The sequence below is a fragment of the Corvus hawaiiensis genome, chromosome 5 (assembly GCF_020740725.1).
Source record: "Corvus hawaiiensis isolate bCorHaw1 chromosome 5, bCorHaw1.pri.cur, whole genome shotgun sequence".
In the NCBI taxonomy this organism is placed as follows: Eukaryota; Metazoa; Chordata; class Aves; order Passeriformes; family Corvidae; genus Corvus; species Corvus hawaiiensis.
Window position 1 is genome coordinate 63,242,529 of NC_063217.1, and position 23,981 is coordinate 63,266,509.

At 38.7% G+C, this 23,981-nt stretch overlaps 1 long non-coding RNA gene across 7 annotated transcripts in view; it reads left to right on the plus strand.

Annotated features, from left to right (window-relative positions):
* Positions 1-9,801: 9,801 nt before the first annotated feature.
* LOC125325819 overlaps positions 9,802-23,981 on the plus strand; it is a 50,995-nt gene continuing 36,815 nt past the window's right edge. For 4 of the 7 annotated variants that reach the window (XR_007203564.1, XR_007203558.1, XR_007203560.1 and 1 more), the window contains exons 1-3: positions 9,802-10,258; positions 14,572-14,671; positions 21,336-21,485. This is a non-coding gene — a long non-coding RNA (uncharacterized LOC125325819). The remainder of the gene's footprint in view (positions 10,259-14,571; positions 14,672-21,335; positions 21,486-23,981) is intronic. The other 3 variants (XR_007203559.1, XR_007203561.1, XR_007203562.1) reach the window with 3 other exon arrangements.

A 23,981-nucleotide genomic window follows, 5' to 3' on the forward strand; every position in this document is an offset into this window, starting at 1 on the left:
TTTGCTGTTCTGCCATCTGAAAGCACACCCCACTCTTTGGACCATGTGCTGGAGCAGAGCAGAGGAGCAAGGTGGGTCTGTGTGTTGCAGAGAGGGAGTTGGGTGGAAGAAAGATTTTTCCTATGATTGATTCTCATTTGACCTTATGATGTTGTCTCCAGCAGGAGAAAATTTAGGGGGACTCCAGCCTTTCAGTAAGATCAAATCATTTGGGAAAGAGACAGTAATCGGAGGAGTAAACTTCCTTTTGCCTTTCCCAACCAGCTGGCTGAAATGATACTGAACCCTTTTCCAGTGTCTTAATAATAGCAAAATCCTTGGTGATACTTTGATACTTTGAGAGGTAACACCATCTGTGGAATATTCAAATGAAACTGCTCAGCACAGCATTGCAAGTATAATAAAAACAGAGTAATATTTTATTCAAGTGTTAAAATATGTGTTCAAACTTTCAAGAGATGGAGGAGGAGAACATATATGATTCCCCCCTACTTTTCTCCTACTCATAATCAGATCTCAGCTAGTGCACCATACCCAAGCTGAGTGAGTCTTCCATCTTTCAGTTCCAAATGACTTCATATCAAAAGGTAAATAAGAATCTGTTTAGAGTAAAGCATGGCAGAATAGCTCACTTCTCACATATTTATTATTCTGTCACCTGAAGAAATTGCAACACTTGCTTCTTTATAGATTTTGCAGGTAGTGTGGCAAGACAATGTAGGTTCCTGCAGCTTCTCTGTCTTTTAGAAGCTTGATGTGAAGAAAAAGAAGGCTTTTCACTCTGATTTTAGGTGCATTCACTCCCTCCAAAACAAAGTTGCTGTTACCAATCTGACTACATCAGTGGCATATTTCTTCCTCTGACATGAAATCAAGAGAGTAGTGAGGAGGGAAATTAGAATATCCTCAACAAGAGATGACTGTTAATACCAAAATACGCTAACAGCGAAATTTCAGAACAGTTTCAGCCTTGCTCACTTGCGAGTAGGAAGCCAGCTGGGTGATTTTGTTTTGGCATTAAAGTGATGAGTTCTGTCCAACTCAAAATTCAACACTGAATGCTGAGCTGCTGTAATCTGAGACAAAGTTGATTTGGAATGTCAGGTGCTTTCTGATGAGGACAGATTTTATCCGAAGCCGTGATCTGATCTGTTTCCCAAATATGATACAGCTGACATTCAGAAAGTTTGACTCTTCCTTAAAACAGGTGCTGGAAAAACACATACGATTTTTTCTTTAGGTTACTAAGCTTTAGACTGCCAACCTTAGGTTGCTAATGATAAATACACAATTAAACTATACTCATGATTAAGGTACTTGTATTTAGATTATGTTGTTTTATACATGCCTTTTTAATTATTGTTTTGTTTCAGAAAGATTAATCTTGTGGCTATGCAGGGTATTCTGCACCTATGGTTTTGTTTAAAAATATCTTCTTTCCCTTGGAATCAAATAGATTTTATATTTCCTCATCCTAAGTTCAGCATTGAAAGATTTCGAACTGCTGTCAGTTGGAACTGATTGCTAATAAATCTTTATTGAAAATTGTAACAGTGAGATAATTAAAGTTTATTCTTCTCTTATACTTGTGATAGTACTAAGAATTAGTTTTATACTCCCCAAGAGTTTTTCTTTAAGTGAAGAGTGCAACTTCAAATAAGCATATTTTTCACTGCTTTGTTTTCATTCTGGGGTATGTTAAATTACTCAGCAGGTTTTACAGGAAAAGTAGCGGCTGAAACATAAGTAGAATTATTGCTTAATTATCTCAGCTTTATGAATAAGACAGCAGAGACTTTTTAGCCTTGTTGGGACAGAGGCCTCGTCATCCTTGACTGTATTTCATAGTTCACTGGAATAACTAAGATTGGCATGGAGTTTACAAGTGCCAGGTTCTTGCTCTTGCACTGGATTCACCTTCTGCAGTTCTCATCTACTTTTAACGTCCTTTCACATTGTGATGGCAGAAATCCAGCAAGAATTGATCTTGTCCAGTTCTAGGTGTGAATGTTGCCATTTTGGTATCGCATTGAGTTCCTTGGACTGAAGGTGACTGAGGGGTCCCTGGGCAGTAGAACTGTTTGTCCTCCCATCTTCAGCCTCTTTGTCCAGCAATGTTCAGATATTCCAATGTCCTGCTTGGTGCTGCCTTGGAGGCTGCCGGTGTGAGAGCACAACCATTTGTTTGTCAAAAGTGTAGTGGAGGAAGCATTCTTGAAAAATATTTCCTCATGCACATTGTGTTTTCTTGCATCTAAGTTACTATTTCGTGCCACTGAAGAGGAAAGGAGGAGGAATATAAAGCACAATAAACCTGTGAGGCAGGTTAAGTCATGGCTGTGCTTGAATTTTTAGTGAATGAGGTGATTTATGGGATTCCCCAAATAGAGGAGATCTGCGTAACATTTCTTCCTGACACACAGTTTCCATTTGAAGAGATTATGTACCACATTAGGGAATGCATCATTTGTGATCTCTTCAAAGAATATTCCAGGAAAGGTGAGAGAGACCCCAGGACTTCTGAAGGTGTATTTAAAGTCTCTGTCAACAAGATCATCTTAAGAATTAGACAGAGATTTACTTAGTCATTTTGCTTTCAGTGCTGCTGACATTTCTAAACAAGAGGCTGACAGTAAACTAATTCAGAATGAGTTCATGCTTTTGGGCTTGTTTGTACCATAGACACAGTAGTCTTCATAGAAAAAAAAAAGGCCATGCAGAGGACAGGGTGTGGAATGCTTTGCTTGAGAGTCAACATTTCTCACGTCAGCAGTGTTTTAGATTTCCTAGTGTAAAGAATCTTTCAACTTCAACGGATATCAGATGCTTTTTTTTTCTTCATCTTTTTCTTAATCCCAGGTTGCCAACAGACATTGTAGAAATAAAAAAATTCATCTGGTTCTACAGATGCATGCCTGACTTTTAATTAACCCAGTGAACACATATAGATCAAATTTTCTGTACCCATTCATCTGTACTTGAATTACAGAGAGGGGTGTCTTCAGTGCAGTAATGTAGTAAAGTTTATTTTTAATTAACCTGATTTGCACTTGTAAGTGAAAGCTAATTAGTACAGCTCATTTGTTGTTTATACCTAGGACCACTGGGAATGGTTTGATTTTTCTACCATCTTGGTTCTGGGCCATAAAAATACATCCATTACCTGCAACTTTCAGGTTTTTTCACTGAACTGATACTAGTATTTGTAGGAGTTCGTATTATATAACAACCAAGTTTTCTTAGGGCAGCATCCCTGAAAAGATCTCTGAATCTTTGTCCATTTTAGTTTTTGCAGTATGTAAATCATGGATCTGAGTTTTGCAGATAGGACCTATTTTTATCCTTCCTAAGCAGCTGTGAATTATCCTTAAATAATTTCTCATTTTGATGGGAGAGCACTGAATCATAGAAAACTGGGGCTTATAGAGCCCATCTCCCTCCTTCTTTCACTCTTGAGTGATATTTATCTTGCTGGCACACCATTGGGACTTCAGACAGAAGAAAAAACAGTGCATCCTTCCTCTGCCCCCCAGAAATCCAGTCAAATTTTCCCTGTGACTTTCAATGTTTAATCTTGGAAAGATTTTCCTGATGTTCATCTGAATCTTCCTGCAATGCTGCAGACAGTGAATCTTTCAGAAAACAAATGAGCTACAGAGAATGGGCTGGGAAAGATGTTTGGAGGGAGAATATATCACTGGAGGTCATATGCCATGTTGCTACACAGATGCCCAAAGCTTAAAAAATATGTTGCAAGAAAAGTTCACTCTGGCTTTCTGGAGGATAAAAGGAGACACGACTGGGACAGGATGCATTCTGAGCTTCCTGGTTCCCTTAAAGGAATAAACAATGGCAACAAAAATATCCCTGGTATTCTATAGCTGCCGTCAACTGGAGCTGGTTAAAAGGTATTTGCTAATGGCGCACACAGTTAAGTGTTTTATTTCCTGACAGTTTTTTCTGAATAAACAATTTAAGTTGGGTTTCTCTGCACTAACTAAACTGCTTTAAATGTGTTCCAACTGTATTCTTTATGTTTTTTATTACTCCTCAGTGCAAAAGCCCTCATAATCAGCAAATGGCAATGTTTCCTTGTAAAATGCAAATGCAACTTTTTCTATGGGCACAACTGATTCCCCCTCCCTGTTAGTCTACACTGAGGGAGGTCAATACACAAACCTAGCATGGCACAAAGCAATCAAGCCATTTTTAGGACCTAAGTATGCCAGAGGAAAAAAGTCAGATTCCAGGATAGAACAAAATAGGAACCTACCATCATGTCAGAGCAGTGAGTTGTTGGTGGAACTAGACTTCCTTCACCAGTTACATTGTTGAGTGCAAGCTTAAACGTGCTCACAGATAGAACCAGGCAGGTTCCTGATGTTGCTGAAACTGTGACGGCTGATACATTCTTTTCCTCAGGTGTCACATTCACTTTCAAACATGCTCTCCTAAGCACTTATTCCTGCACAGGTTGTATTGCTGAAAATTATTTTAAAAGTACATGCTGTGCTTTAACTAATACAGACAGCCTTTGTAAAGCCCGTATGGACTCTCAGTATAAGCCACACATTTTTGTTTCAGATCAGTAAATAAAAACAGGGGCAAAAGCAGAACAGTTTTCAATGAAGTAGGAGTTTCTGTACAGGGATTCCTCTGGTTTATTTAATTCTGGTTTCAGATTATTTTCTGGTGCACAAATGGATAAGTGACCTTATTGAATAAAGTCTGAACAAAAATTTGTTAAAGGCATCAAGATCTAACCTTTTACCTTTATAGCTTAAATGTGAACTTACCATGCTTTTTAATGACTTATCTTGGGAGTGAGGATGACCAGCAGAAATCAAATCACACAATAAGCTAAGTGGTTAAATATTTTTAGTTACGAAGAAACACTGTCTTTGAAGGTTCTCTATGATTTGACAATCAAGAGTCTTAGTGGTCTGTATGGAATGGACAGCATTATCAAAGGTTTTGTGGAGACCTGTGCCCAGACAGCCTTTTAGAATGTCAACACATTCCACTTGACAAAGCAGAACCATTGGATACTTCTCTGCAGTGCTGCTGTTATTGGAACAATGACAAACTTTCTTTTATTAATGTTGTCCAAGGGTAAAAAAGAAAGATAAGAGCATATATGACAAGTATATTCTCTTGATTTACTCCTGCCTCCCCACACCCCTGATGATTTAGCAGAGTTCTAGTAAGAGGGAGGAAGGTGAGAAAGGAGACTGGAAAAGGACTGTGCCTTTATGAGATGCTAATGTGTGCTTCAGGAAATCCCTTGTCAACAGAAAGTTGTTCACTTTGGCAACTAATGTCTTTGTGCAGTGAAGTTTCCATGTTTTGAAAATTTGTAATGCCAGTGCTGTCTTTGGGTCCTTTTACTCCACTTTATTTCCCACAGTCTTTAGTGTTCTATTATCAACTGCAGCTTCATAGAGTCATAGAATGGTTTGGTTTGGAAGGGGACCTTAAAGATCATCTTGTTCCAACCTCTTTGCCATGGGCAAGGACACCTTTTACTGGATCAGGTTGCTTAGGGTCTGTTGTGGTTTGACACTGGTTAAGTGCCGGGCACACAAAATCTTATTTACTTCTGTTATAGTTGAGCAGAGAATGAGACATTAAAACTTCATTTTTCATAAGGTGAAATAAGGATTATTGAGGAAAATGGAATAAAACCTTCAAGGCAAAACAGATCCACACTTGAACAGTTACAGTATACAATATTCTATATATATACAGTATACAATATACAGTATTCTCTTTACAAAGGTAAAGAGAATAAGAAATAAAAGCAAAACTTCAAAACCACTTTTTCCTCCAGTACCTCCTTTTTTTCCCACCAACCCGCACAAGGGAAAACAAAACATGGGGTTTGGTCAGTGTTTCATTTTAAGAGTTTTCTTTATGTTTAAGGAAAAGAGTTTCTTCTGCTGTGCCATGGGATTCTTCCCACGAGAGATAGCTCTCTACAAACTTCTTTAGCGTGGTTCAAACTTTCACAAACCAACAGTCCGCCCGGAAAAATCTGCGTCAGTGAAAAAATATCCCTCCCATGAATTTTGCAGTCTTCCCACACTGCCAATCATGGGCCATAGTAGCCATGGGGTTTGGTCTTTTAAGGATGAGCTACTCCATCCTTAAAGCAAAGGCTCTCTTCCTCAATCTCTAAAAGTCTTTCACAACATCTATGGGCTCTGGCATTGAGCCCTTTTCATGAGCTGCATGTGGATTTTTTCCATCCCCCCATGTACTTCAATGAATTATAGAGAAACAGTTTGTAATATTACAGTCCTCGCCACGGCTTGCAAGAAAAATTTAAGCTCTGGTGCTGGAAGTGCCTCCGCTCTCTTTCCCTTCCTTCACAACTGACCTTGGAGTCGCCATGCTAGCCTCCTTCACATAACTCTAACTTTCCCTTATTTCTCACTTGGAATAAAAGCTGGCATTTGCAAGCCTTCAGCTGAGAAGTTGATCTTACTCGGGCCTGGCACTGGGGAAAGACCAGTCCTGTCTCTCACCGTCGGCTGCGTGTGGTGTTTTTCGGTTCGGCGCGGGCGGTGCTGGCTGTGTGGAAGGGCCCCACCGGCCCACGCTGACCCCAGAGGCCGCGCGGGCCCTGCTGCGCCACAGCTCACGGCTGCTTCTGGCAGCCTGCGGCTCTGGAGTAGCTCTCCCAGAAACCCGGGCCCGCTCCAGGACACAGCCTGGGGGCACTCCCCCACCCTCGGCGGGGGAGCCCGAACACAGAGTAAGCCCGCGCTTGCGCTTTCTTTAAATATGCAGACCGTAGAGGCGTTACCAGTTTTCTCATTGGTTTAACAACTCACCCATGAAACCAAGTTTAAACCTACCGCAGGTCCCATCCAGTCTGCCCCTCAGGGCAGCATTTTCAGTCTATTACCACCTGCAAAACGTGGCTCTTCATTTGCCATATAGAATTTTCTCTTTAATTTATTTTTCTGGAACTAGGATTTTTATTTAGAGTATGGTGTAATTTCTCAGGAGTCAAAAATATAAATTCAGAATTCCCAGAATCTGTGGACATAGAGCCAAACCTCTGGAGATACATGGATGTTAAACTGGCTACATGGTGGTCAGTGAAGTCTGATACAAGAGTCTGTTGAATCCACACAAGGAGACCATAAAAAAAGCCCTCTATCTGTAGCCAGGTCTGAGCAGTGCCCAGTTGAAAATTCTTTGATTCTGAATTTCAGATGTGCCAGCATTAAATAAACCATTTCATGAACTCCAGAAAAATATTCCACCATTCTTCCCCTGAATCAGCTGCTTTAATTTGTATTGTGATAAATCCTACTGACCCTGCTCAGAAATTAAGATCATTCTTTCCCTATCAGTTGAAAATTAAGCTCACTGAAGAGAGAGCCCTTGTACCAAGGTGCATGCAGAAATGATACTAAAACAAAATGGATTTTGAGGCCAGGTTCAAAGTGACTTGACTGGTCAAACTTTCCAAAACTGGGCTGAAGGCTTCTTCTTTTTCAGTCTATGTTGACATTTTAGGATAGAAGGAAATATTGTAATTCTTCTGTAAATTTTTGTTTTCAAAACATTTGTTTTGAAAGTGACACATATTAGATTTAACCTCTAAAAGCTACTTCCCTAGCTCTGAGTTGGGAATTGAAGGCATTGGTTTTTTATACAACCATACACTTGGCAATGAATCCATGGCAAAGACCACCACCCTGCTTGTGCATGACTTTCTGTTTAGTCGCAAGAAAAACTAATTGGCAGTGGTTTGACAGGCACTTTTTTGGTATTACAGACCTCCCCACTTCTTTTTTAAGCACTTGGAGGGTGGATTTCCGCAGTGAAGAGACTGACTAGATGTAAAAATTCCCAGAAGGAGCGTAACTAACCCAAATAACTAATGTTGCTGAATTTTCCTTCCTCACTCCCTCAAAAAAAAAAAAAAAAAAAAAAAAAAATTGTGTCAGAGAATTGGTGTGATATAAGTACCAAATTCAGAACTCCTTTCATCAAAGTGCTGTGATGACTTTTCCTTGCAGGGAAGGAGGGAAGGATATTTGTAGTATGATTTGAGAGTGTCTCCATCAAACAATATGAAACTGTGTAAACCAGGATTGGGCTATGGACAGTTTAGCATCATTCGGCTAATCTGGCTTTTTTTCTCTATATAAAGTGTCTTTTTCTTAAAGACCAATTACAATGAGTTCATGCAATTTAGCATGAGTAGGTAGTGCCTTTCTATCAAGTGCTGGTTCCTTAATTTCTCAACATTCATGAAACTAAGTTCTTATTCACATGGGAGATATGTTGTGCTAATATTGAGATACTCATTGAAAAGTTAGGGGAATGAGGGGTGAAAAGTTCATACAGCTGTGGACTTTTACAAGATGTCTTGTAGCCTTGTCCAGAAGCTTTTATGAGAACTTATAGTTTCCATATGAATTATCGATTAATAAATAAACATCGGGACTCTTTTTTCAGAAGTCTTGAATTTTACCAAGAAGGGAAAAGAGTAAACTGTAAATCTCATGCAATGGATCAGTCAATGTAACTGACCATTTGTGAGCTGTCAGATGTAACTTATACCAACTGAAATACATGAAGTGCGGTAACTGTACTTATAAATTAACCCCATTTTTAATAGTTTCCCTGAAACTATTAGAAAAGAAGCTCAGAATTGAATTGTTATTAGTAATATGCTTCTGACATAAACCAAACTTGTATCATGTACTCCCAACAGTATATAGATTTACTATTATTGTGTCATTTGTTTATTGCAGTATTCTCTGGGGTTTTTAGACAGAGACTTAATAAAAATAATTAAATAGTGCTGTCCATAGCAACAACAATAGTAATAAAGAATCAGGCTAATCCACAAACAGATAGCATACTGAAAACTATCCAAGGAGTAATCATGGTCTTAATACCAAATTAATCCTCTTGAAATAATAAGCTTTTCAGTCTGAGCTGAAAACTCAGTGCCTGAGTGCAGCTTGAAACCTTTCATGAGATCTGAGGAGTACATGCAGGAATTAGAGACTTTGAGAGTGTCAGAGTGCAAATGTCCTGGGGCTGGCCATGGCCCCATCTCTAGCTGACAGTAAGTGGTGTCAGAGATGGCCTTCACTTCAGTAACACTGCCTTTCCATGAAAGTTATAAAATAACAATTGCTTTTCCACTGCATGGGTGATGCCAGCGGAAAGGACATGGTGGCTTATCAAAATATCCTGCTTAACTTCCAGCTCCGGATATTTCTGTGTTTGAAATAACTTCAAAGGTGAATGTGCCTTTAACAATCTTATAAAACAGATATTTGCATAGAACTTTTTAATTTACCCCTCTCAATTTCCCTGTGGTTAAAAGACAGGAGGATTAAGAGACCATTCCAAAGAATCACTTGCAAGCCACAGTGTACAAGGGACAAAGAGGTGAAGGAATCCATGGTGTAACTGAAACTGTTTCCCTGACTTCCAGTATTTGGAAATGCCAAGGAACTTTAGTCTCTTGAGCTTGCAGGTCTCTACCAAACATTTTCTGAGAAGAAATCGTACCTTTGATGCTGGACAATTAAAACCTTATGTTTTCACAATGATGATTTCAGGACTTGATCTGTCCCAAACTTACATTGAGCTATAAGGAATTTTTTCCCTTATTTTAGAATCACAGAATACCCTGAGTTGGAAGAGACAGGCAAGGATCATCGAGTCCAACCCCTGGCGCTGCACAGGACATCCCCAAGAGTCACACCATGTGCCTGAGAGGATAGTCCAAATGCTTCTTGAACTCTGTCAGGCTTGATGCTGTGACCACTTCCCCAGGGAGTCTGTTCCAGTGCCAACCACCTTTTCCTGATATCCAACCTAAGCCTCCTCTGATTCAACTTCTTGGACAAAGTAGGACTGGCAGTAGATTAATTGCTGCACTGGCAATTTTCAGTCAATCAAGGAGCTGTGTCTTATCTTCTTTGTAGCACTGGAGAAAGCAACAGTCTATCTTCTTTCCCACAGTAGGAATTAGTTTTTATGCAGCTAAATGGACAGAAGGTTTTCAAGGACTTCATCCTTACCTCAGAAACTGTTCAGTACCATAATGCTCTGTTTGACACACAAGTGTTCTCCCTCAACAAGAGCCAGCTGAGAAGTTACCTCTTCTTGAGGATCTGCATAAACAACTTGAAAGTTCATCGGTGACACTCCTCATGTATTTTCCTCCGTCTCTACCTAGCCTATCTAAACTGAAAAGGAAGCAGAGCTTCAAGAGGTAAGAATGCAAAAGGCGGATTTTTCCTTATGAGAAATGTGGCTCTTTGGACTTCCTGGCTGACTGCTCTGCATAAAATAATAACCCAAGGTTAATATTATGAGCAAGTATTTTCTCTAAATTAAATACCTGGAGAGAAGCAGTGTTGATCAGGCTGTATTTAAGTCTAGACATTTGATATTAATTATGGTTTCCTGACATTATCATTACCTCAAGCAAACTGCTTTTGTTGGCAGTGTCCACTCAGTGGCTTATCCTTTTTGTACATTGTAGTTGTTTCACAGGAAACCTCTTTTTCTTTGTTGGACCTTTATGATGAGAAACAACACAGCAGCAGGTACAATTATTTCTACTTTCCTTCATTTGGTTTGATGAAAAATCAGTGGCAAGTAGGACTCTTTCAAGCTTCTGTCTCTGTTAATTTTCTTATAGAATTCACTACAGATGAATCAATACGTTTGTTTGAAAGTATCCCTGGGGATATGTAGAAAATGATCATGTTTATGCTTTTTGTAGACTTTCTGCATGTCTTGAACAAACTCTTATACTATTTTCTGAATGGACTACAACTTTTCTGCCTTAAATAAAGAACAAAATTCTGGTGGATCTCATGGTGAGGTTTGAGGGTTTTTTTGGGCAGGGGGGTAGCAGGTATTCAATGAATAACCTTTTAAGACTAATTTTTAAGAATAATTATTTTATTGCTTTTATTTTTTTTCAACATTGTATTTTTTAATTAAATGAAGCAATTGCCTAGTACATACTTTTCAATTTAAAAAATGACAGGTTAATTACTTGTCCATTTTGTATTGCTGAGAGATAACACTTTGTGAAGTGGAATTACAATTTCTGGTATAAACTATATTTGATGCTTTCAGTTAGATGTGATTGTATTGACAGCCTGTATTCTTCAAGGGTCAAAATTACTTTAACAACCTTCCTTTTCAGATTAACTTTTGAGGTTTTTTGTTGGGAGAGTGAGGTGCTCAGAGTGCCCTAAGTCCCCACCCCTTTCTCTTTTGGGACATAATGTGCCAAAAGATTTATTCCTGGGAACTTGCTAAAGTGAGCACTGATGCTGATAGGAAGTGCTCTACTGGAAGATTCGGCAGCTGAGGCTAATTGGCCCATGGTTGCTTCAACTGCACACAATTTAACAGTGCCATTCAGTCTCCCCAGAGTGTCATGAATGAGTGTTTTAAGGTCATTTAAAGAATCCATTTACAGTAATCCAGTACAGCTTCCAGTCCTGTGGCTTGTCAGAACAGGCAGCTGGAAGCCAAGAGGTTCCAAATTCTCTTCCTCTTCCACTCTCCACTCTGTGTAGGGTGTGGCTTATCACCTTCCAGCCCAAGTTCGGCATCTGCACTGCCTCCCTTGCAGAGGGGGATGCCTATTTAGCCTCCAGCAGGACACAGACATTGTGAGTATTATCTTGTTAAAGCCTCACTCATTGCCCTCAACACAAGCATTGTTACAAAAACGTGCAGTCTAACACAACATACAGCACAGGAAGCAACAGGGGAAGAAAGCTTACAAATAATGGATAAAGAGCATTCCTGAGGCAGTGAAAGTTCCTCAAACATTGTGCAAAACTGCAAAGAAACCAAAGAGTTTGCTTCACCAGAGCCGATACAGGGCAAGAACACAACAGCTGAATTTTTAAAAGCCTCTTAGATAAATATTGGGGAAGCACTGCATCATATGTACCTGCTTGTGGTTTTGATTTTACTCCTTCTCCTCAAATCCACTGCTTCCTGTGATGAAACCAGAAGCCCAGATTATGAATGTCTGATGGAGGCTGATGAATTGCAGGAATGGAACCTTGCTATTAGACTGTAGCAAACATAACACCTTTGAAAAAAGGTATAAAGGATTCAGGAAATTAAAAAAGGTAAAAATTGGGAAGTAGTAGTGGATAGCATAAATAAAGGCAAATTTTGTACTAACTGCAAAAAGTTGATTGTGATGCAAATTGCACAGGCATCTGTCTTTATAGTACAGTATTAATATTGTAAAAAATTAGGAATGTTACTATCAAGGAGTTATTCTTTTTATTGAGGGGGAAGGTACAGAGACAATGCAGAATCATGATCTGAATGGGATTAAAAGTGAGAATGAATATTAAGGTATTTGCTGTCTTCATGGTTTCCCTGGATGCTCTTCAAATCAAGAGGGAAATGTTATGGAACTAACAATGCAGTGGTGTGTTTTCTGCATATAGAAAACTACTGCTATAAAGAAAATAAAAGCAATAACTGCAGGGCTACCACAAAGGGGAAAAGCAGTTAAGACCTGAAAAGTTTGATGTGATATAATCTTACCTGATAGGATATTAGAACTTGGATTTTCACTGATATTAGAACCTGGATTTTCCAATTGGATAGAGAGAAATGTGGGTAAGTTAGACAATGCAGCACTGGATGAACTAATAAATCTCTATTTATTGAACACATTGAACATTATTACAACATATTCAACTCAGATTACATAGACATTCTTTTCACTGGTAACAGCAGAGCTGTTCTAGTTACTGTGCATGCATACACCCTCATTTTCTAAAGCAAAATATATAACTCTGTATTTACCACATTCTCAGGCCTCACTGCATGAAATTCTCCACCAGCGAGGAACTCAGGTTACACTCTCCTCTCTTTCTAGCCTTCTATTCCAGTTACCAAAGCTGGACAATCCCTAAGTGGGAGACACATTTAATTGGTTGTGGTAATTCTTAGAAAACGAGATTCAACTTGGAAATTAAATCCATGTAGTTGGATTACTGTACTTACTATAAATGTCAAGAAGATCAAGTGACTGCAACTAGGAAAACACAGAATATTGAAATGACTCAGCCAAGAAATAACAGCATAAAAAAGACCCATGTTGGCACTCAGGGGGCTTGATAAGCTCTGACGGTTCAGACAACACTAAGATTTAAAAAAGATATCTCTTCACTGTTAAGTGCCGCAGAGAAATTGACAAAATTACAGTATAATAAAACATTGTATTTGATGTCAAAGTGAAGATTTATGCAGACAGTGTGCTAATGATATTACTCTCTGGAGTGGAAGGTGATACATAAAATAAAACAGGCATGAGAAGGCTGTAGGCAGTGCAGGTGAAATTCTTCAAAAGATGTCAAGCGCCAAGTAGAACATTTTAAAATTAAATGCGGGCGCTAGAAAAAGATTAAGGTTTTAAGTCATGGGACAGGAATAGCTACAGAGAGATTAAGAACAGACCTAGAATAATAAAGGGCAGGCCAGTCCCAGAGTCATGGCAGAGAGGAGAGCAGGATGCTCTAGGAAGCATCCCCAGCCTGCTCTGAGGAGGGCAGCAATCCCCAGCCAAGCAGGAAGGGCTGCAGTGCCCTGGCATGCTGAGCACACTCCCCAGGTGACAGCCCTCACAGCACAGTCAGCTGAGAGCAAGGAGCCATCCCTGTGCCCTGCAGTCCATTAGCCACCCTGACAAGGCATGGCAGGGGCTTGACTCTTACCTAGCTCAGACTTCTGTTTGCTGGAAGGTGAAAGAAGACAACTTTCATGTCCTCTAAACATGTCCTCTAAAATACAAGACATCAGAAATGATAAGTTTGTACAAAAGTTATGAATACTCACTACAGCCTTTCCTTTTATACCATGGGCCATGTTATTTAATAGTATGCTGTCAAACTGAGATGTGACAAAAGATACGCAAAAAATACTCTGGTATGCACCTGAATTTGCCTCAATTACATCTGGCAAAGGACAGAATGAGCAATGCATTTTTGGCAGACTAGCGATTAGTGGAAAGTGACAAAAGGACTGTTTTACAGCTCAGGCAATTGCACTGTTCAGTGTTGATCTAACTGAGCTGAGAGGAAAGAGCATTTCCCATGTCTAGCCTCCAAAGCTATAAGAAATATGCAGCAGTACAGCATTATCCTTCATTCACAGATGCTCAGCCTTGATTTTCTTGCCTCTGTCACTATATCCTGCCACTGTGGCCCCAGCCTGTGCATTGGGTTGAAATGTTTTGTTCCTATTTGCAAGTTTAGGCCAGGCAGCCTTTTCTGTGCCAGCATTCCTATTGGCATGACTCTCCTGTTGCTCTCAGAGGGCTTTTAAGATGAAAGCTCTAGGGGTGGGGTGGACTCCCAGATACTGACATAGGGAATGTGTGTAAGTAGCTGGGATAGATTCCAAACAGAGGAATTAAAATTTTAAAAATACTACAAAATTTTCATGTATAGAGATGAAATGTTTAACACATTTTCCCCTTTGACCGCTAAATGCCAGCACATTTATTTCATTCCTTTCATTTCATTTCAGTACATTTTCTTCTTGAAAGTGTGTGTCCTGGAAATAGACTGATTTCAGTACAACACATGGCAGAATAAAGTTCAGGCTCTCCAGTGGGATTTGGCCTCTGGTAGGTGCTGTAAAGATGATGGTACTGAAAATCAAGTATGTTGGCTTGGAGGGGAAGCTGGTGGTAATGAATGGATTGATGCTCGCAGACATGCTTTGTGCAGGTTTGAATCTTGCTTCAGTTTGTCATTTGTTCACATTCACTTGTACTGTTCTGAAATCATGGACTTGAGAAGGGCTTGTCTGAACAAGAATGTCCTACATGGATTACTTGAATCAGCTTATAAAACTGCAGTGTTAAACTGTGCAAAAGAGTGTGTGGAAATATTTTGTCTGGTTTTGGCTGTGCTTTTTTATGATTTTTTTTTTTTTTTAAATACATTGTAGATGATTGCCTCAACATTTGCTTTCAGCACGATGCTCTGGGAAAAGATTGGTTGCCATCCTGGAATGAACACATACAGAATTTTCAGATAGAAACGGTGCTCAGTTCTGGTTTCTGTATGAAATGGAAATTAATAGAAAGGAGGGCTTAAACAGTGGGCTATGTAGATTAGGCAGAAAACAAGCTATGTGAATTTACAGCATTCCATTTGCATTATTTTTCAATAGATCAGTCAATAAGGCTGTAGAGAGCTTTATTATATGTAGATGTCTTTGAATATGAAGATAGGAGATATTTTATAATAGGACAAGGGATAATGGTGGGGGTTTTGATCTCAGCAGGAGCCTGTCAGTATCTGGGGGTGGCAGAGTGACATCTTCACATTGAAATAATGACTGCAGTTAAGTGTCATGTATCAGGACTTCAGTCAGGTGCCTGAGGCAATCCTTTCTCTCATGCTAATTTGGTTTCTGGCATTTTTATTTATATTTTTCTTTCTCTCAAACACCCAAGACAACTTAGAGTTGTAGATCACATAGGGAATCCCAAGCAAGGTGGGAGGTGCGACAGAGACCCCTCTCCACTGCCTTTCATGCCCTACTAATATGTTCATGGTGACATTGAATGCCTGGGCTATGATTTTTTTCTGCAGGTCAGAGTGCCAGGCACCTTTAAATTTTTTTTAATCCACTTTCCTAAGAAAACAAGATTTATATAGTCATGTCTGATTTTGTCCTCCAATAAACTCAGAAATTGTTGGCTAATTTTAATGAAATGGCAGGAAAAATTTTAGTGTCAGTGGCATTAATCTTCCATGGGTTTGAGGCAACAGGGTTAATGCCATGGCAGAAGTTGTGTTCAGCAGTGAGAACTTGCTCTGTGACAGACACTGGAGCAGACACCGAGGAATACATACAACAGATACATGTCTAAAAATCCTTGGAATATCCAGGGAGCTACCCATTTCTTCTTGGCTTTCATGCAGTAGCTTTTCTGAGATTATCTTGGCATATCTCAAGTAAATTCCTAATCTTTCATGGCTTTCAGGTCTCATCTTCCATGGTCTTTCAACAGCATGGCCAGGCTCTCTTTTTAAGAACTAACATTCTTGCTTTAGCTGGAAGACTTAGACAGGTCACTGATCATTTTGGCAATGGGTAATTCACTGGCATGTGAAGGGGTCAGCCGTGATGGTCTGACATTGTCCTCAAGCTTTATTTAACTTGAAGGGAAAGCTCTCCTATGCAATTTACCCTGGCTCTGCACCATTGGTTACACAATGGAACTTTCTCATGAAGGTAACAAAGCCGGTTCTTGGAGTAATATCCATCTTGTGGTCCTGAAATATAGTAAACATAATAATCTATTTTCCCAAAGAAGAATGAGGTCTGTTTTTTGTTTGGGCTTTTTGTTTGTTGGTGTTCAATAATGCCTCAAATGTTGCCACACTTGAAAGGAAAATGTGCTACACTAAAAAGGCTTGGATCTATCAAGGAGCTAAAAACATCACTTAGTACCATGTCTACAACTGAGAGGACAAAATAATTGTGAAAGTCATACAAGGTGCTGCTTTTGATCATCTAATGAAAACTAATCAGCTGAAGAGCTGTGGGTTTTATGTGCAAAACCGAAGTAAAAAGAAGCAGGTTCATATAAAATCTTTGTCTTATTCACTGACTGTGTTTCACTAGTTTTTCAATCCAGTTTTCAAATTTACTCTGTGACCCTATTATATTTTAAACACATATATTTTATTCATTCCTCTTCTTTTCTGCAGCCAACTCTATAATGGCAATTTTGGCTATTCAAATGCTTATTTAAAAATTATTTATTGTGTTAATTTCTCTTTGAATGATACCAGTTATCTTTCTGGATGAGATTAATTTATTATTATTGCTTACTAGACTGATAACTTTTGAATCTGCCTGTTTTCACAAAACATGCCAAACTGATACAGAAAATCTAATTTTCACTGTCTAGAAAATATGATTTTCTTTGTATCAAAGAACATGGGTGAGAAAATGTCAGGTAATATGTTCCAGAAAATTATCACTCAGCACATTACATCAGATTTTTTCTGAATCCTAGTAAGACCAGCAAGTTGTTCAACTTTGGTTCCCTGAAAAAGTAAACCATTGACAATTTATTTACACATTATCTTCAAAATCAGTGCAGTGAAATGTCATAGCCAAACATACCATAAATATTCTCAGGAGAAAATCAATACAACACATGGGCTGCAAAAGCTACTGATGTAAAGAGAAAAAAGCATCACTACAGAAATCTTGGTAACAATTTTTAATGAAACATATATGAAAAATGCTGTATTTCTCCTTACTAATTAATAAGGACTCAAAGTGGAGCAACAGTCAGAAAAAAACATGTTTTCCTTTCTCAAGTGGAGCCTTGGGACTCCATTTTGATACTATATCGGTGCAACAAAATCTGTGTGTTTCTCCAATACCCACTGATTTTAGAAAGGATTCCATGTTGATGGCATAAAAATCCATCTTTGTTCACCTAAAGGAGTAGAAAAAGTATTTTTATTTTATGGGTAGCCCCTTTTCCCAGCATGGTTTTACCACAGATTTTCAAAAGTAGTTATGTCTGACCAGTGCTCAAGAATTTCTGCCGGTGGCCCCTCAGAATAACACAAGAATTATCTAGATTAGGTTAATGGTGAAGTTTGGTAATCAATAAAAGGATAACAAAGAAAACATTCTCCTTTCAATTGTGATATGTGTTTCAGGGCTTAGTATGTATTTTCAGGATTTCAGTTTCATCAGACTTTTTCATGTAGAAACTAGTTTACAGAGGAAAGCAGTATTTCAGTGCAGATGTTGAAGGCACTGTCAGTTTTGGATTTTCCCAAGTCTGGTGAATATTCCAAAAATAAATACCCATTCTTGAAAAGCATTAAAGCAAAGGGGGCAGCCCAAATCCCACACCAATGTACAGCCCGTGCATGTATGGTACTGCCTCTGACACACAAGGAGCTGACAACTGGAAAAGAAGTGTCACGCAAATAATGTCGTTGGAAAAGAATAGCCCACACTAGCATTCCTGTGTGCCTGTCAGAAAGGGAAAAGGTCCACTAAAGATTCAATTTAGATTTTTGTAGCTGTCGACAGAGGTCTGCTCTTCCCGACAATCTAAAGCACGCCTGATTCTGAAGAGGGATGGCTGAATGAGGTCTTGCCCTACATTCTTTTTCTGTGTAGGTGCCAGCAGGCCATCAAGCAAGGATTTTCAGTGAAGGCAAGCAAAGGCGAATAATAATAATTTACTACAGAAATTGGTCCCAGTTCTGCATAGTGTGTGCACCTTTTCTCCTGCAAAACATTAACTCCATATGAAGTGGTAACACCAGGAATTCCTTTACACGAACTGACATCTCAGGGCATTCAGCAGCACCCTTACACTGGCTCCACAGGTTTTCTATGTAGGTCACCAATGAATGCCTCACTGGCTCCATGGACCCCTTCATGTCAGAAAGTGACAATGACTGTATCAGTTAGAATTTTAATGGGGGAGGTAGGATGTTAGAAGTTGAGATCATCTGAAAGAGAAGAGACTTGCCACAACTTACAGCAAAATGGTAGTAGGCTTTTAGCCATATGTTGCAGGTAAAGTTTTTCTTAGAATTGGCTGGCAGCATGGGACTGTCAGGATGTCGTCAGATTGCTGTTGCAGTTCCATTAGTGTCTGCTTAGGTTGTAAATAAAGAGAGTGAAAAACAGTCCAAGAAAAGCTTGGTCTTTTCTGGAAGCCTAACATAACCAGCTGTAATATAAATTAATTAGCAGGTGATTCTTACTTTGGTTTGGAGATTTTTGTAATACAAAAAGTCACAGTGTCAATATCCATTTTCTATCTGATAAATGACAGATTGTTAACTCTTCTATTCTTAGATCTATCTACCATCTAGGTAGGAAAGCAAGCTTTCAGTGCTTCCTGTAAAGTCTTCAGGAGACTTGAATTACAGCTCATATTACTTTACTTAAGACTTGGATTTGGAAATTTGCCTTTCACTTTATTCTACCTCTAGCTGGCAAATTAAGCTGTTGCTACATCTCCTTCCTGTGTTTGAGAAAATTTTCTTCAAGTACAATGAAGGGATCTGAGGTGCAGCTTCAGACTTAGCCATCTTCCCACTGTTGGCCGCACAAATCTTGAAATGGAGAAATTTTGAAAAAACCCCACCATTTGGGGTCCCAAGAGGAACAGATATCAGGTATCTTTCAGAAAGGCTGCTCCTTGCCTTCTGAAATTGCAAGGAATAAATGAAAATATTTTCTTGCAAGGAGAACTGGCAGAGGCATTCCCAAGTCATCCTCCTGGACGGAATATTGTAGTTATCTTAGGAAAGGATCTGACTGGTGTCGATTAAATATTAACTCCTTTAAAGAATGACTTAAACAGGACTGAGACCATTCTGCTTGAGGGCTTCTGGGAGTGAAAATCCCACAGTTTTCATGTCCTCAATGCATCAAGGTTTTTACTTTTATGAAAAGTAAAGGAAAATTTAATTTGGAAAATTAGATAAGGTTTCTGATGGGCAGCTCTGGTACAGTATCTGTCTTGCTGAGATCTATGTACTTGTTATCCTGATACTGTTAATTATGCTCTGAAAATAAGCTTACCTATTTGAAGCAAATTCTGGCACAGAATTTTGTGGGGAAAAGTGGATATTGTAGAAGATAAAACACTGCAGGACTCTGAAACTCACAGGAAGGAGTAATTTTGAGAAGAGGGAATGGGGAAGAAAGTGTAAGATTTTCAAGATCTGCACTGGCATGGTAAGAATTAAGATTATTAAGATTATTCTGGAGCATAACACAATGTCTTTTTAACCTTCCTTTTAAAAGACCCCCTTCACTTCCATGAAAATAGTCCTTTTTTCACAAGGCAGCTTAAACCTTCATCATTAAATGACTTTTCTATAATATACTACAGAAATGCAATTCAAAGATAATGGTGTCAGAGGGTATTACATTTAAGGGTAAAACAGAAATGAGGAGAAACTGGTGTTATTCAAGAAATGTTCCTTATTTCCCTCAGCAATCATATTTGATATGTATTAATTTTTAGAAGACAACTCCAGGAGAAATATTTTCTTAAAAATAAAATTGTTGCATAAGCTTGTGACCCTTGTCTTTATTAATGTCTATAGCCTCCGGAGGTTCTCACCAGATGGAAGAGATATTTTTCTATTAGCAAAAACTCAGTTGAACAAAGAAAAAAAAAATCCGTGCCCCAAAAGAATAGCTTCATGAAAAATAATATTAAACAGTGAAATAACCAGGAAAATTGGAGCTAATTTAGATTGACAGTGTTTTCAAACATGGCAGAACTGAGTGAACTTTTTAGACAAAAATGTTGTGCTAGATCCCTAGAGGATGTAAATAATCATATCCATTTTCTTCCTTGTGAGATAAAACCAATATTTTATTTTTAAAGGCAGTTGAAAGAGATGAGAGTCCAGATTCTCAGAGGCTCAAATGATCAGTGTAAGCAGGATAGAGTGTCTGAGGCTGGACAGGTCTCAATCCTACTCTCTTTATCTTGGAAAGTTGCAAAGGATAAAAATGGCCTCCAAATAATTGAGATGATCTTGATCTAAAGCCTCTGGTTTCCATGAGGGTTTTTTTCATTCATTCAGAACAGTGAAATTACATTATTTCTGAAATGTCATCACTCTTCTACTTGAAAGGCAGCACAGAATCAGCACAGTCATTGTTAGAAGTGGGGAATATATTTGCAGAGTCACTTTATGATCTGTGAGTCTGCTGTACAACATCAGACTTCTCTGTAATGTGATATTCTTCCCAACCTCTAGGCAAGGAAGAGTCAAAGGACTCAGGGAGTTCGAGAATTTTAACCTAGAACACATTGTGATCCTAAAGATAGAGCATAAAGAACTGCAGTTCCCAGGAGAAAAAAGGCGAGTCCTCTAGGCCCTGTGTTCTGCTTTCTCCTTACCCAGGGAGAACAGGTGTTTCAGTGAGTATTGGAGGAGAAAGAGAGTTGGGTGATATTAGCCATCTGCCTGAAGACAGATTTCCTGCTGTGGGGGTAAGAAAGTGAAAGACTGGTATGCTGGACACATTCTTGATCCTCTCTGCTACCGAGTTTCTGAAGCAGGCATCAGGCTGCAAATGATTGCCTTTTCTTTGAGTGATTTCATGTAGTCCATGCAAACTGCATCCTCTAGGTATAGTTTAACTGCCCCTCATGTGGGAGCTACTGCTTCTCCTCTCAGATCTGATACCTGACTAAAAAGAAGCTGGGCTTGCCATTCACTCCCCTCTCTGACGTGGGGGCAAATCTTGTGTTTTAGCAGGGATCCGGTGAATGAATTTGATCAGCTCAGTCAAAGAGGCCTGTGGATGCCAGTCTGTGAAGACTTCAGAGATCACATAACCAGTGTTTCCAGCACCATTTGGCAATAACTCAGAGAAGCAATTACTGTCTCATAAAAGAATGCAAGGTGAATAACCTTTTCCACTAATGTAGAAACGTTCCTTGCCATTTTCTAGGGATGGAAGGCTGTGTCTCACTATGTGTTTCATGAAAAAAAAAAAGAGGAAATGCACAATTAATGTAGTTTACAACTCACTTTTTTTGGACTACTGATGTCTTGATATGTAGTTGCAGGCAGGTAAATACCATTATCACAAGAGACTAGCAGTTCTGGGAGAATGGTAGCTAATTCAGGTCCTTCCTGCTCACATGTTGATGTGGGGATTTTTGTGTTGGGAGGGTTTTTTTTGAAACATCATCAGTGAAAATAATTTGTTTGAGACACAGAGGAATTTGAAGAATACTAGGAAAGAAAAGTTCCTATTTTTGTTATTTTAAAAATTATAAGCAGTCTCCATAGAATATAAATGCAGTGCAAAAAAGTTCTGTTATTATCTTACAAATACCAATGAGAATGAGTCAATTAATGTGTAATTGTGCCAAGGGTTGTACTTATAAAGTGTAGAATGTGTAAAGTACAAAGTGAGGATTTCTATTCAGTCACAGAACTAAAATTAGGCTATGCTTTGAGTTGTCTATGGCAGAAAACGAAACCTTCAAATTAAGAAAATTTCATAGTTTTTTATGTTTGAGCAATTAAAACATCTCATAATTCCACAGGATATGAGATCCAGTGGAAGCCTCATTGAAGTAGACTGGAACAGGTCCACTACATCACATTCATGATTTGAGCAACTAAAACATGTTTCAAGTAAAGTAAAATGACAAAATGCTAAATACCGATCTTGATTTCATTTTAATGAATTCCAGTGATGGATGGTTCTGACATATGTGTGCTTTCAGTTTTCACATAAAGTATTTGAAGTTCAGTTGTATAATGTGGTTTCAAAAACTGAAATATTGTAAATAAGTTTTAAAAAACAACATAGAAGACCATTTTTTTTCCAAAATATTTTTGGCAAAAAAATAGCCATGTTAAATGTATTTTTGACAGAATAAGTTTTGTTTGGCAGTTTGGACTAGATCTGAAGTTTCAAATGTCAGCTTGAAAAATTCTCAAACTGAGACTATTACTCTATGAGGTCTCAGTTTGTTCTTGCTCAGTTTATTGGAAAAAATGTTGGAAGAATTTAAGCAATATCAACATGCATCCATTCACATGTGCTTCTTTGTCTGCAGTCATGTTTTAAATGTGCTAAAGGATGAACAGTGTCCACACTTATCTGCTCTTTTTGTTACAAAGAATGGCAGTAGCTTCTGCTCAGAATCGTATTCCAGACAGTGAAAACAAAAGGACGGAACGGCTGTGCTGGAAATAGAGACTTTGTCTGTGTTGTCCCATCAGCTTGAGATCCCAAGTGTTTGGTGGACAGGCCAAACCAACTTTTGAACACATCTCCTGCTGTAGCTGGGTTCTTTAGCTTCTCTCCGTAGATAAATTGAAGTTGATTTACATTATTTCCTCTTCATTTCTGCTTTTGCATGCTTACTTGATTCACCAATGACCTAATTTTTCATCATAACCTCTTTTTGCTGTGATAAAATGTAATTGCAAAATTCCCAAGAAGGTACTTTACTGGTCCTTCAACTTGATTTTAAAGGACTGCTTTTCTCCTTAAAATACTTTGCCTCTTTCCACAACAAAAAGGGCAAGGGATAAAAGGGATTTGACATGTACGACTGAATAAAAAATATCCATTTACCTCCAATAAGAGTTCTCTTACTTTCATAATTAGGAACATCCCATTTGAATACTTTTTGCCTGTTTTGCACCACCCCTCTAGGGGTAGGTCTCCAAGAAAACCAAAGGTAAATTTATGGTCTGGAAGAAGCTTCTGGGCTAAATTCAGAGCAGACCTGACATAGGCTGTCTGGTTAGGCGTGGATGTGGTTCCTGATGGGTTTTCATAAGGTTAAGGATGCTGTTAGGATTGGGATTAGTATTGACACCTGTAGCTACTGCTGAACACTGGCTGGAGACAGGAGAGGTTGGAAGAATCAAGAGGTTCTGCCTGAACCTGGTGGTATAAATGATACCATTTTCCAAGTCTGATAAAACCATCTGGGCAGATAGGGCTATGATTAAGCTTAGGCTCTGAAAGGGTCAGAGAGCTAAATTTATGGTAATTATTTTTTGTTAGATTAAGTGTGTTAAGGTTAATAAGAATAGTTCTTTCATGCAGTCCAGTGACTTAAGCATTCTGAAAATAGTAGTGGACTGCTAACTATACTTTGAGCAGATATTTAACTTTTATAATTCCCCTTTTGACATAACCTAGGTGTGTTCTAGGGCTTTGTGTGTCTTGAGGACTTCATGTTTGGGAACATTTAAACAAATAGGAGTCATAATGCAAAAAGTATTCTAGTTTTTGTGTAGATATGCATGTCTCTGCATATTTTAGAATTGTATCTGTGATTTTGTTTCAGGAAGAAACAGGCTTAATTGCCAATACTTCAAAACATTGCAGCGGTTTACATGTTTTGCCGTCTATCTATCCACACT